The sequence below is a fragment of the Bidens hawaiensis genome, unplaced genomic scaffold (assembly GCF_021521415.1).
Source record: "Bidens hawaiensis isolate Kalapana, Puna unplaced genomic scaffold, B.hawaiensis_p1.1 tig00064587_1, whole genome shotgun sequence".
Lineage (NCBI taxonomy): Eukaryota > Viridiplantae > Streptophyta > Magnoliopsida > Asterales > Asteraceae > Bidens > Bidens hawaiensis.
In genome coordinates, this window is record NW_027506556.1 from 23,723 (window position 1) to 35,583 (window position 11,861).

Genomic DNA, 11,861 nt, shown 5'->3' on the forward strand with positions numbered 1-11,861 from the left:
GAGCTACTCCATTCCACCATGTAAGCGCTCTGGATTCCAGGACACTGGAAGCATACAGGGTTCGTCTGTCTGAGGGGCATTGGGTGTGGAGGAAAGTGTTTTCTATTTTCTCAAGCCACTGGAGCATCACGGTGGCTCCTTCAAGACCTGTGAACTTTGGAGGGTTACCCGCGTTAAAGGACTTAATGTTGTAACCAGAGGTGTTGGTATTGTTTTGGCTCAAAGCTTGGGCTATTGCGGCGGCCATTTCCTGGGAACGTTGCTGTCTACGCATGCGCGAGGCTTCTCTTCTCTGAAATCGGCGAGATAGCGGAGGCATTCTATAAAAGTTTTAATTTTAGTTAATATCTTGGTTTTAGCGCAAAGTATAACCTCGAAAAGCTTGGTTTCACGGAGTCAGTTACTGTCAAAAGTTAAAGTAAAATAAATGACCCTAAATGCAGACTTAATAAAGGTAACAAATTCGAATCAGAAATCGACAATTCATGTATCACCATGACTTTCCGAATTCCCAATTTAAAATATACGAGCAAACGAGTATTGGAGATCGACGATTCATGTATCACCATGACTTTTCAATCTTCAATATAAAACATACAAGAAAATGAGTATTGGAGGTTGACAATTCATGTATCACCATGACTTTTCAAGTCTCCAACCTCAGAACATAATCGTAAATGGAAATTGAAAATCAACTATTCATGTATCACCATGACTTTTCGGATTTTCAAATCCAACAAACGAGTATGTAAGTAAAATCAATAAAAATCGAAGTTCAACAAAAATCGAAATATCGCGAAATAAAACATAAAATCATATACCGCGCAAGCGCGAGCATATTCATAAATAACGAGTAATTAACAATAAGCGCGCAAACATGAGATTTCTCTCATGCGCGAGAAGGGACTCTTAGGTATTCTAGGCCGTTACGTCTAACCACCTATCCTAAAGTCAACGAGCTCTGATACCAATCTGTACACCCCGACCAAAGGCGGATTATACATCGGGGCGCCACATATTGTTTCATTACTCGTGACACTATTGGGTGTCAATATTTAATAAATACATTCATTCGCGCACGCGCAAAGTAAACAAGATAACATAAATCATCATAAATCAATATATGATAAATCATAATATTCGAACAGCAAAAAACTTGTCTTGATACATTTTAATCTAGGTCCAAAATAAAGAAAACTTCCTACGTGTCCACAAGCTCCAAAACGGCTACTGCAAACCTGAACATGTGTTAAAATAAACGTCAAACACTTGCGTGTTGGTGAGAAATCAAGTTTAATACAATACATAGATAACAATAAATCTGCGCGCAACACGTGTATGTCTGGTGTTTAACAAGGGTGCAATCAGATTGTGATCAAGCCTAGATAGATCATAGCTCATAGTTCATAGTTCAATCCGTGCTCCCAATTGAGCACAAAAACGAGAAAACATCTGTGCAAGTGTAAACAAAGAAAACCGTAAACGATAGGTCTCCCGTGTTCATCTAATGGATCCATGAAAACTTCGGAATAGGCCGAACAAAGCGGTTAATGATACACACATACAAATAAACAGCCAAGTAAACGTCCTCAACACATGGGATACTGCGCGACTAAAGTTCATAAACAAGTTTAAGACTCTAAGTTTGTACGAACACAAGAACATCCCAAAACATTAAAAGCAAAAGGGGATTAGGTACGAGATTACTCACTTGATAAACGATGCGGTGTAAGATAAAGCAAGAACCAACTTTAAACAAGCACAAGTTAACCTATAAATAAGATTATTGTTTTAATGATTTGATTTAAGTCTTGATTATAAGTTAGCATAATTAATAAGTAAATTATTATATATAATATATATTACCGGAAAAGCAGGGCAGAACAGGGAGGAAGACGGAGGCAGAGAGGGAGGCGACAGAGGATCAACGGCAGAGAGCAAGGAGGAACAGGAGAGTTTAAGTGCTTTGTGTGTGTAGTGTTAGGAAATTAACATTATTATTTATAGGAAAACCCTAGGGAACACAATCCCTAGAAAAAGGGGAAAAGATCTCAAAAAGCAAAAGATTCCAAAAGCAAAAGATATCAAAAGATATGGCAGCTGCAGGGAGCAAGATAAAGCTGTCAGGGAACAGTAAAAAGCATGGGCGGATCAGATAAAGGTACAGGTCAAGCATGGCAAAAGCAGATCTCAAAAGATTATGTCAGTCACTTTATCTGCCAACCAATGGGGTTGGTGCGCATGCTGCGCCGAAAGTAACTTTTCAGACATAAAGCAGATTAGGTCAACAGCTCAAAAGATAAGACAACTCAAAAGCAACGGCTAGATTAAACAGAAGAAAACTCAAAGGGGTTTAGCGCGAGAAGGCTCGAGCGCGAAGGCAAAAGTGCGCGAGCGCGAAGGCAGACAGAACCAACCTTAACGCGTCGCGGGAAGAATCACATTTCTTAGCGCGCCGCGGGAGGAACTAAAATTCCTAGCGCGCCGCGGGAAGAACTATAATTCTTCGCGCGTCGAGGGATGAACTACGATTCTTAGCGTGCTGCGAGAAGAACTACAAATCCTTAGCGCGTCGCGGGAAGAACTACCGTTCTTAGCGCGCTGCGAGAAGAATTACAATTCTTAGCGCGCTGCGAGAAGAGTTCGTCTCGCGAATCGCTGTACAGGTGGTCTTCACGCAGGATTCCTTGTAAGGGAGTCTGGCGCGTGGAGCTGCGCAGACAACCTTAGGCGGGAAGGAACAAAGGACAAGCAAAGAGTTAGAAGAAAAAGAGGGAAACAAGGCGTAAGGGCGGGACGGCGACAAGAGGGAAAAGAAGGCGGAAAGAAAATATATTATTATTATTATTATTATTATTAAAAGTAAAATATAAGTATAAATAAATATTAAATCATAAAAGAAAGAGATCGGGTCAGAGAAACGGGTACCTGGGTCGGGTCGGATCGGGGCAGATGTCACATAAACTCCTTGCGTTGGTTGATTAGTTTTGTATTGATTGATCGGTGCTTGTTTGATTCTAGACTTTGTGTTTAGGGTTTGTTTGCGGTAGGAACAACCGTAGGGTTTTGTTGCATGATTTATTGGATTAAGTACAGCGGTTAGACACCTTCTTGGAGACGGAGAGGATCTATTTTGGTTTAAGTTGAATTGTTCCTCTATCCTTGGTTGTATAGTATTCACTGCCATTAGGGTCGAGTGTTGGTGAGACCGAGAGGTGAGTCAACATTAGAACACGTTAACAATTGTTTCCCGGTTTGGTCGTTTTAACCGATTTTGAGTAGTTTAGGCTTGTTGAGTGAGACCGAGAGGTGATCCAGTGAGCCCGAGCGATCCTTAGCCGTGTCATCTTTAGGGACCAGTGTCTAGATATCATTCAATCCATTAGCTTGTTAGGCCTACAGTTTGATTCAGACCTAGGTAGACGTTTTTCTCCATCCGAAGTTAACACAGTTAGTTTGTCGTTAAGTTTTCTATTTTAGGTAACTTTTGTCAGTCAGTCTAGTTAGTTAAGTTAAGTTAAAAGAAATCAAAAATGAATTAAATATATTTCTTAGGTAGCTCTTGTCTAGGGTTAGTGATCGTTAGCGTCCTTACGTGTCCACGTGTTCGATACTCGGACTTCCTAGGTCTATACTACTTGTGACCGGTACACTTGCCGGTTGTGTGTGGTTTTAGGATTTTCGTTTTATATTTAAAGCTTAATTGTGAGGGTCATTGTTATAGGATTATCCGACGCACATCAAGTTTTTGGCGCCGTTTCCGGGGACACGGTTTTAGGCGTTTTTAGAGCAATCCGAGTTAGGACTTACCTTTTTGTGCTACTTGTAATTATTTTTGTTTTGTTTATTTATTAGGATAGTTTGGCATCTTTTATTGATTTGTATAGTTGTATGCGACAGACTCGATCTCGTGGACCACCTGACACTGAAGCATTTCCCGAGCCTGAGAGAGAGTTTCGTGAGAGACGTCGCACCGTTTCACCATCATCCACTTCATCATCTGTTGGTAGTTTATCCTCATCTCCTACATCTTCCAATTTCGTCGATAGGGATAGGATCATGGGCGACAATCCACCACCGAGGAGGACAGTTGCAGACCGGGCCCGGCCGGCCAATGTTGGCGCGAGATCCAGCATCGCACCACCCGCCATTTGAGTTAACGCGAACTGGCAGATTCCATCGAACATTCTGAACACTATTTCTCATTCTGCTCAGTTCCACGGGTTACTTCACGAAAACCCGCATCATCATCTCCCTCGTATCGCGCGTATCTGCGACACTTTCCAATCTTGCCGGCGTATCCGAAGACGCCGTGAAACTCCACGTTTTTCCGTTCTCGCTTATCGATAAAGCGAGTCTGTGGCTTGAGTCCCTCCCACAGGGCTCCATAGCTACTTGGGCTGTCATGCAGACCCAATTTCTTGAGAAATACGATCCTCCGGCTAAGGCCACTCGTCTATGTAATCATATTCATTCTTTTCAGATGGAGGACACCGAGAGTTTCTACGAGGCATGGGAGCGATTTAAGAATCTGTTAGCGTTGTGCCCGAACCAAGGCTTGCAAGATTGGGCGGTTGTCGAGAAGTTTTATAATGGAGTGACATACGTGACGCAGAACATGCTTGACACAGGGGCGGGAGGAAATTTGCTGACGAAGAAGGACCCGAATGAGTTCATCGCTTTGTTTAACGGGTTAGCTATGAGTGGATACCAGCGACCACCCGCCAAGGGTGGTAAGACCGTCGACTCCATATCACGCGGCATGCATTTGGTGGACACGACCACCGCACTCACGGCACAGGTAGAGGCGTTAGCGCAGATTGTGAAGGACTTGCAGACGAAGAGCAAGTTGTGCGAAACATGCAGAGGAGGGCATGATACCGTTCAGTGCCCAGTCAGTTCGCAGGAGGAGGCTGTAAACTTTATAGGAAATCCAAACCGAAACCCAAATTCTTTCAATTCTTATAATTCGAGATGGAGAGGCAACCAGAATTCCAACTGGAGGGGCGGTAATCAGTTCGGTTTTCAGCAGCATTAGAGCCTTTTCCAGGATGCTGGTAAGGGAGCGAGCAGTGGGGAGAAGAAGCCCACTTTGGAGGACATGATGGCGCAGCAGACGTAGATGTTGTCACAGCTTATAACGAGAGAGGATTCCCGACATAAGGAGACCCAGGAGAAGTTTCGCGAGCACGAGCAGTTCATGAGGAATCAGGGAGCGTCGATTCAGAGTCTCGAGCGGCAGATGGGAGAGATAGCTAGTCGGTTGAATGAGAGGCCGCAGGGTACGCTACCGAGTAACACCGAGCAAAACCCGAAGGGATTCGCGAAAGCTGTGACGACGAGGAGCGGTGCAGGGCACGAGATGAGCCCGTGATTCAGCAGAGGTCCAGAGGAGTCGTCGTCGAGGAGCCTGCGGTTGATGATAGAGAGGAGCAGGTAGATGAGGAGATTCAGATGGAGTCTCCGCCGGCCCAGGTTCATCAGAGGAGCAGCCCAGGGAGTTCAGCACAGGCCGAGAGACAGCTGCTACCGAGCGAGCCGCCGAGAGTCTACAAACCTAGAGTACCATACCCCGGGAGACTCCGCAGAGACAAAGATGAGGAGCAGAATTCTAAATTTCTTGATCTTTTGAAGCAGCTTAACCTTAATATTCCATTCCTTGAGGCACTGACTCAGATGCCTAAACACGCGAAGTTCCTTAAGGATATTCTATCGAATAAGGAGAAGTTGGCTGAGGTAGCATCCATCCCTTTGAGTGCTAGTTGTTCTACTGTCTTACAGAGGAAGTTACCAGAGAAGATGGCCGATACAGGGAGTTTCACGATTCTCTGCATCTTAAGTGATGATACGGTTATTCATGCGCTGGCTGATCTTGGTGCCAGTAAAAATCTCATGGCCTATTCCGTGAATCGCAAGCTGGGTTTAGGAGAACCGAGGCCTACCAAGATGAGTATCCAGCTTACTGATCGTTCTGTTAAATACCCTTGAGGGGTGGTCAAGAACATGCTTGTTCGTGTCGACAAGTTCATCTTCCCGGTGGACTTTGTCATTCTGGACATGAACGACGATGATAGTGTACCGCTTATTCTTGGCCGACCATTCCTTTCCACTGCACAGGCGTTGATCGACGTCTACGAGGGTAAGTTGATCTTGAGAGTTGGGGATGAGAACTTCACCTTTGACGTTCGACAGTCACTTAAACACCCCAAGTCTACTGATGACTCCTTGTACTTTATCGATACCATCATGGAGCATGTTGGGGAGTTTTTCAACGAGATCTGTGGAGGATCTGCCTCCGCCACTCAGATTCTCGATAGGGACATTCCGGAGATTGAGATGGTTGCCATGACCGATCAGTCAATGGAGGATGACAACAAGTTACATACCCCTGAGTCTGAAGTGTCTGTTGGGATCGTACAAAACGATCCAATGGACCGACCTTCCATCAAGAGCCCCCCCTTCCTTAGAGCTTAAGGATTTGCCTGCCCATCTGAAGTACGTGTTTTTGGACGAGGAGAGGAAGTTGCTGGTTATTATTGCATCTGCTTTGACGGAGGTCGAGAGAGAGAGAGAGAGATTGTTGAGGGTGCTTCGAGAGCACAAGGAGGCCATTGCATGGAAGATTATCAACATCAAGGGTATCAACCCTTCGTTTTGCACGCATAAAATCCTTATGGAGGATAATGTAGGTCCCCCCCGCCCCGGGGCGTCGCCGATCGATACGAGATCCGCACGATGTCTTGGAGTGCGGAATCCTCCTAGACTCGTTTATTGGTGTAAAAGACGAAGAACACGATTATACACGTACATAAACACATACACGAACAAATACACGAACAACTACAAGAACGGGATAATCAAATCTGCAGATTCTTATATAATAATCAAACAAACACGTTACATACCGTAACCAAACAGAAAACACGACTGACCCGAGGTGAGCTCTACCTCGGGTCGTCTCACACGACTCTCCTTGTCTCTTACTCTCTCCAAACAAACAAACTGCTCAAAACACACACTAATTTCTGGATTCCTAAACCTAAACAAGACACACGTATATATATATAAAACATTCTCGGGCCTGAGCTTCAGTAGGCGAAGTTGTGCTAACTTCGCCTATGGCGCAGTTGTTCTAACTTCGCCTAAGGCGAAGTTGTGCTAACTTCGCCTGTGGCGTTCCGCTGGTCAGAATTGCATAGCGACGGTCACAAAATGCACCAACAGTCTCCCCTTTGACCGTTGCTCTCAATTCTAACAAACACAAAAGATCATCTGTTACACGACATGCACCAACAGTCCCCCTCTTAACTGATGATCTTCTATTTGCAGTCAACCAGCCGTGTCTGAATCTGTCATGTAGCTTCACAAATCTACCAATCACCCAGCGTCTTCCATATCAGATCTTCCCTTCAGTGTAAGCTTCTCCGACTATAACGATTGAGGTATTTGAAATGCATGCATCCTCGTGCCAATAGATCATCTCAACCAATCACGTGAGTCCATCTGACTTCACCAACACGTGAAGTTGGGCTTCCTCCACAACTTCACCAACTCGTCGGCATACGATAAGGTTTAATCTTCAACTACTCAACATCAAGTGATCAATTTCATCACAAAACCACCTTGACAGAATCTAACACATGACCATTAATTAATCCGAAGCATCTTCAATCACCAGGGATAACGATCAAGAACATAAACACTTTAGTTCCCGATTAAATCCAACTTGTTCCAGAATTTTCACTCTAATAAATAAGCATCACGTTTCAGGATCCAATTCTCGAACGCCTCGAAAATAACATAAATAATATGCTCTGACCGCAATCCAGTAATGACAAAAACATTCAGTTCAATTTGACTTTCTTCAGTTGGTCAACCTCGAACAACAACAATTTCATTGCCCACAAACACCCAAATATGTGTCAATATCCAGTTTCAAACAATATCCCATTCACAACCTCAACTCCAAATCCAGAGTTGACACGTATTTGTTCACACGTAAGACCAAGAGATAACAAGTTTCACTCGTTGACGGAACAACGTCTTCGGTCTCACAATAATCGTGTACACCTGGCCATAAAAACAAAAACTCCAAAACACTCTTTTTTTTTTCTCGTTAACTTCGCCTAAAGTCAACTTCGCCTGTCCATAACTTCGCCTGGCTATAACTTCGCCTGGCTAAAACTTCGCTTGGCTGCTAACTTCGCCTGGCCAATAACATCGCCGAAACCCTATGAACAGTGACGGCAACTTCGCCTGAATCCCACAACTTCGCCTGCGGCACTGTTCAGCCAAGAACGCATCAGATTCGGGCCAGAAACACCAAAACGCCGATCTCGAACCATAGCATAAGAGCCTAAGGCTCTGATACCACATGTAGGTCCCCCCGCCCCGGGGCGTCGCCGATCGATACGAGATCCGCACGATGTCTTGGAGTGCGGAATCCTCCTAGACTCGTTTATTGGTGTAAAAGACGAAGAACACGATTATACACGTACATAAACACATACACGAACAAATACACGAACAAATACAAGAACGGGATAATCAAATCTGCAGATTCTTATATAATAATCAAACAAACACGTTACATACCATAACCAAACAGAAAACACGACTGACCCGAGGTGAGCTCTACCTCGGGTCGTCTCACACGACTCTCCTTGTCTCTTACTCTCTCTAAACAAACAAACTGCTCAAAACACACACTAATTTCTGGATTCCTAAACCTAAACAAGACACACGTATATATATAAAACATTCTCGGGCCTGGGCTTCAGTAGGCGAAGTTGTGCTAACTTCGCCTATGGCGAAGTTGTTCTAACTTCGCCTAAGGCGAAGTTGTGCTAACTTCGCCTGTGGCGTTCCGCTGGTCAGAATTGCATAGCGACGGTCACAAAATGCACCAACAGATAATTTTAGGACTGTCGTTCAGCCGCAGCGGCGACTTAATCCGAAGATGCAAGAGGTCGTGAAGAAGGAGATTATCAAACTCCTTGATGCGGGGATCATCTTCCCCATTTCTGATAGTTCGTGGGTTAGTCTAGTCCAAGTGGTTCCTAAAAAGGGTTGGCATGACTATCGTCACCAATGAGAGGAACGAGGTCATTCCCACTAGGACTGTGACCGGTTGGAGAGTCTGCATTGATTACCGCAGACTGAATGATGCCACGAGGAAAGACCACTTTCCTTTACCTTTCATCGATCAGATGTTGGAGCGTTTGGCAGGTCAGCAGTACTACTGCTTCTTGGATGGTTTCTCTGGGTACTTTCAAATTCCTATTGCTCTCGATGACCAGGAGAAAACCACGTTGCCCATACGGCATGTTTGCCTATAGACGTATGCCGTTCGAACTGTGTAACGCTCCAGCCACATTTCAGAGGTGCATGGTGGCTATATTTCATGACATGATCGAGGACTCCATGGAGGTGTTCATGGACGATTTTTCTGTGTTTGGGAGCTCTTTTGATCATTGTCTCTCCAACCTTGAGAGGATGTTGGCCCGATGCGTTGACACCAACCTAGTCCTTAACTAGGAGAAGTGTCACTTCATGGTACGCGAGGGAATCATTTTGGGGAATCGTATTTCGAGTGCGGGGATAGAGGTCGACCGAGCGAAGGTCGAGACCATTTCTAATCTTCCCCCACCCACTTCTGTGAGATCCATCTAGAGTTTCTTGGGTCACGTTGGGTTCTACCGTCGGTTCATTAAAGATTTTTCTAAGATCGCGAGACCCATGACCAAACTTCTACAGAAGGATGCCCCATTTTTGTTTTCTGAGCAGTGTATCGAGGCGTTTGATCTTTTAAAAGACAAACTCGTTAACACTCCCGATCATAATTGCTCCCGACTGGTCGCTTCCCTTTGAGTTGCTGTGTGATGCGAGCGACTTCGCAATCTGAGCGGTTCTTGGACGGCGGAAGGATAAGCACTTCCATCTGATTTACTATGCTAGCCGGACCCTGAATGGTGCACAGGAGAGTTACACCACCACCGAGAAAGAGCTTTTAGCTGTGGTGTTTGCGTTCGATAAATTCAGGTCCCATCTTGTTCTGTCCAAGACGATTGTATACACGGATCATTCTGCTATTCGTTATCTCTTCAGCAAACAGGATGCTAAGCCACGTCTTATCCGATGGATCCTGTTGCTTCAAGAGTTTGATATTGAAATCCGTGATAAAAAGGGGGCCGAGAATGTGGTGGCCGATCATTTTTCTTGTCTTGAAGAGGCTGAGTTAGGAGAGCCGGGGGTCAGGATTAATGACCACTTTCCGACAGAGAGTCTCATGTTTGTTTCGGCTCAGGATGAGGGTTTTCCATGGTTCGCTGACTTCGCGAACTATCTTGAGGATGGGTACTACCCAAAGATGTCTTACCAGCAAAAGAAGAAATTCTTTGCTGATGTTAAGTTTTACCTGTGGGACGACCCGTATCTCTTTCGTATAGGTGCTGACTAGTTGATCAGGAGGTGTGTTGACGTTAAAGAGGGATGACAGATTATGAGCCATTGCCATGTTGGACCGACAGGAGGTCACCACGGTGCGAGTTTGACGGCGAAGAAGGTGTTTGATTGTGGTTTTTATTGGCCTTCGATTTTTAAAGATGCGCACGCATTTGTGAGGAGTTATGATCGTTGCCAGCGGGTCGGCAACATTTCTTCGCGAAATGAAATGCCCCAGAATGCTATTCAGGTTTGTGAGGTTTTCGATGTGTGGGGCATTGATTTCATGGGACCGTTTCCATCTTCGCGTGGGAACAAGTACATACTTGTGGCTGTTGATTATGTCTCGAGGTGGGTTGAGGCCTAGGCCTTACCCAGTAATGATGCCCGAGTTGTACTCCGTTTTCTCAAGAGCCTTTTAGCTCGTTTTGGTGTCCCGAAGGCATTGATCAGTGATAGAGGTACTCACTTATGCAATGCACAGATGGAGAAGGCGTTGCGACGCTATGGGGTCACCCATCGGCTTGCAACCGCCTACCACCCACAGACTAGTGGGCAGGTAGAAGTGAGTAACCGGGGAATCAAACGTATTATTGAGAAAACGGTTGGTTCGAATCGTCAGTATTGGTTCGACAAGTTGAATGATGCGTTGCGGGCTTTCCGTACAGCCTACAAAACTCCGACCGGTTCCACACCGTTTCGGATGATTTATGGGAAGGCCTGCCACCTGCCTGTTAAGTTAGAGCACCGTGCGTCGTGGGCCCTACAGAGGGTCAATCTTGATATGTCCGCCGCGGAGGCCACTCGGTTCCACCAGTTGCACGAGTTAGAGGAGCTGAGAGATCACGCTACGCCCACTCGTTCAGGTATAAGGAGTGGACGAAGGAACTGCATGATAGAAAGTTGAAGGGTAACAAGCAGTTCAAGTTTGGGGATTTGGTCTTATTGTATAATTCCCGGTTGAAGTTATTCCCGGGAAAGTTGAGATCCCAATGGTCAGGACCGTTCACGGTCACTGAGGTTTTCCCGTATGGCACGAATGAGATAGAAGATAAAGGCGGGAAGTTTAAGGTGAACGGTCATAGACTGAAGCACTACATTGGCGAGCCGGTGACTGATCAGACGGTTGAGGTATTCTACCTTGACTCGCTCTCCGAGACGTAGACGTGATGGATGCTCCACTCGGGATACTGCCCGAGTTGTAGAGTTTGTATTTCTGTTATTTGTTTGTGCTATTTGTTTTGTATATTTTTGTCTATTTCAAGATGTTCCGAGATGAAACCGCTTGTACTCATTCTCCATTCGAGTCGGTCGATTTAAGGGGTGTTCTATTATTAACATGAAAAAAAAAATTTAAAAACCAAAAACACAAAAATATGTTTATTTGTTTATGTTTTTGTTTTCCGTTTTGTACGCCG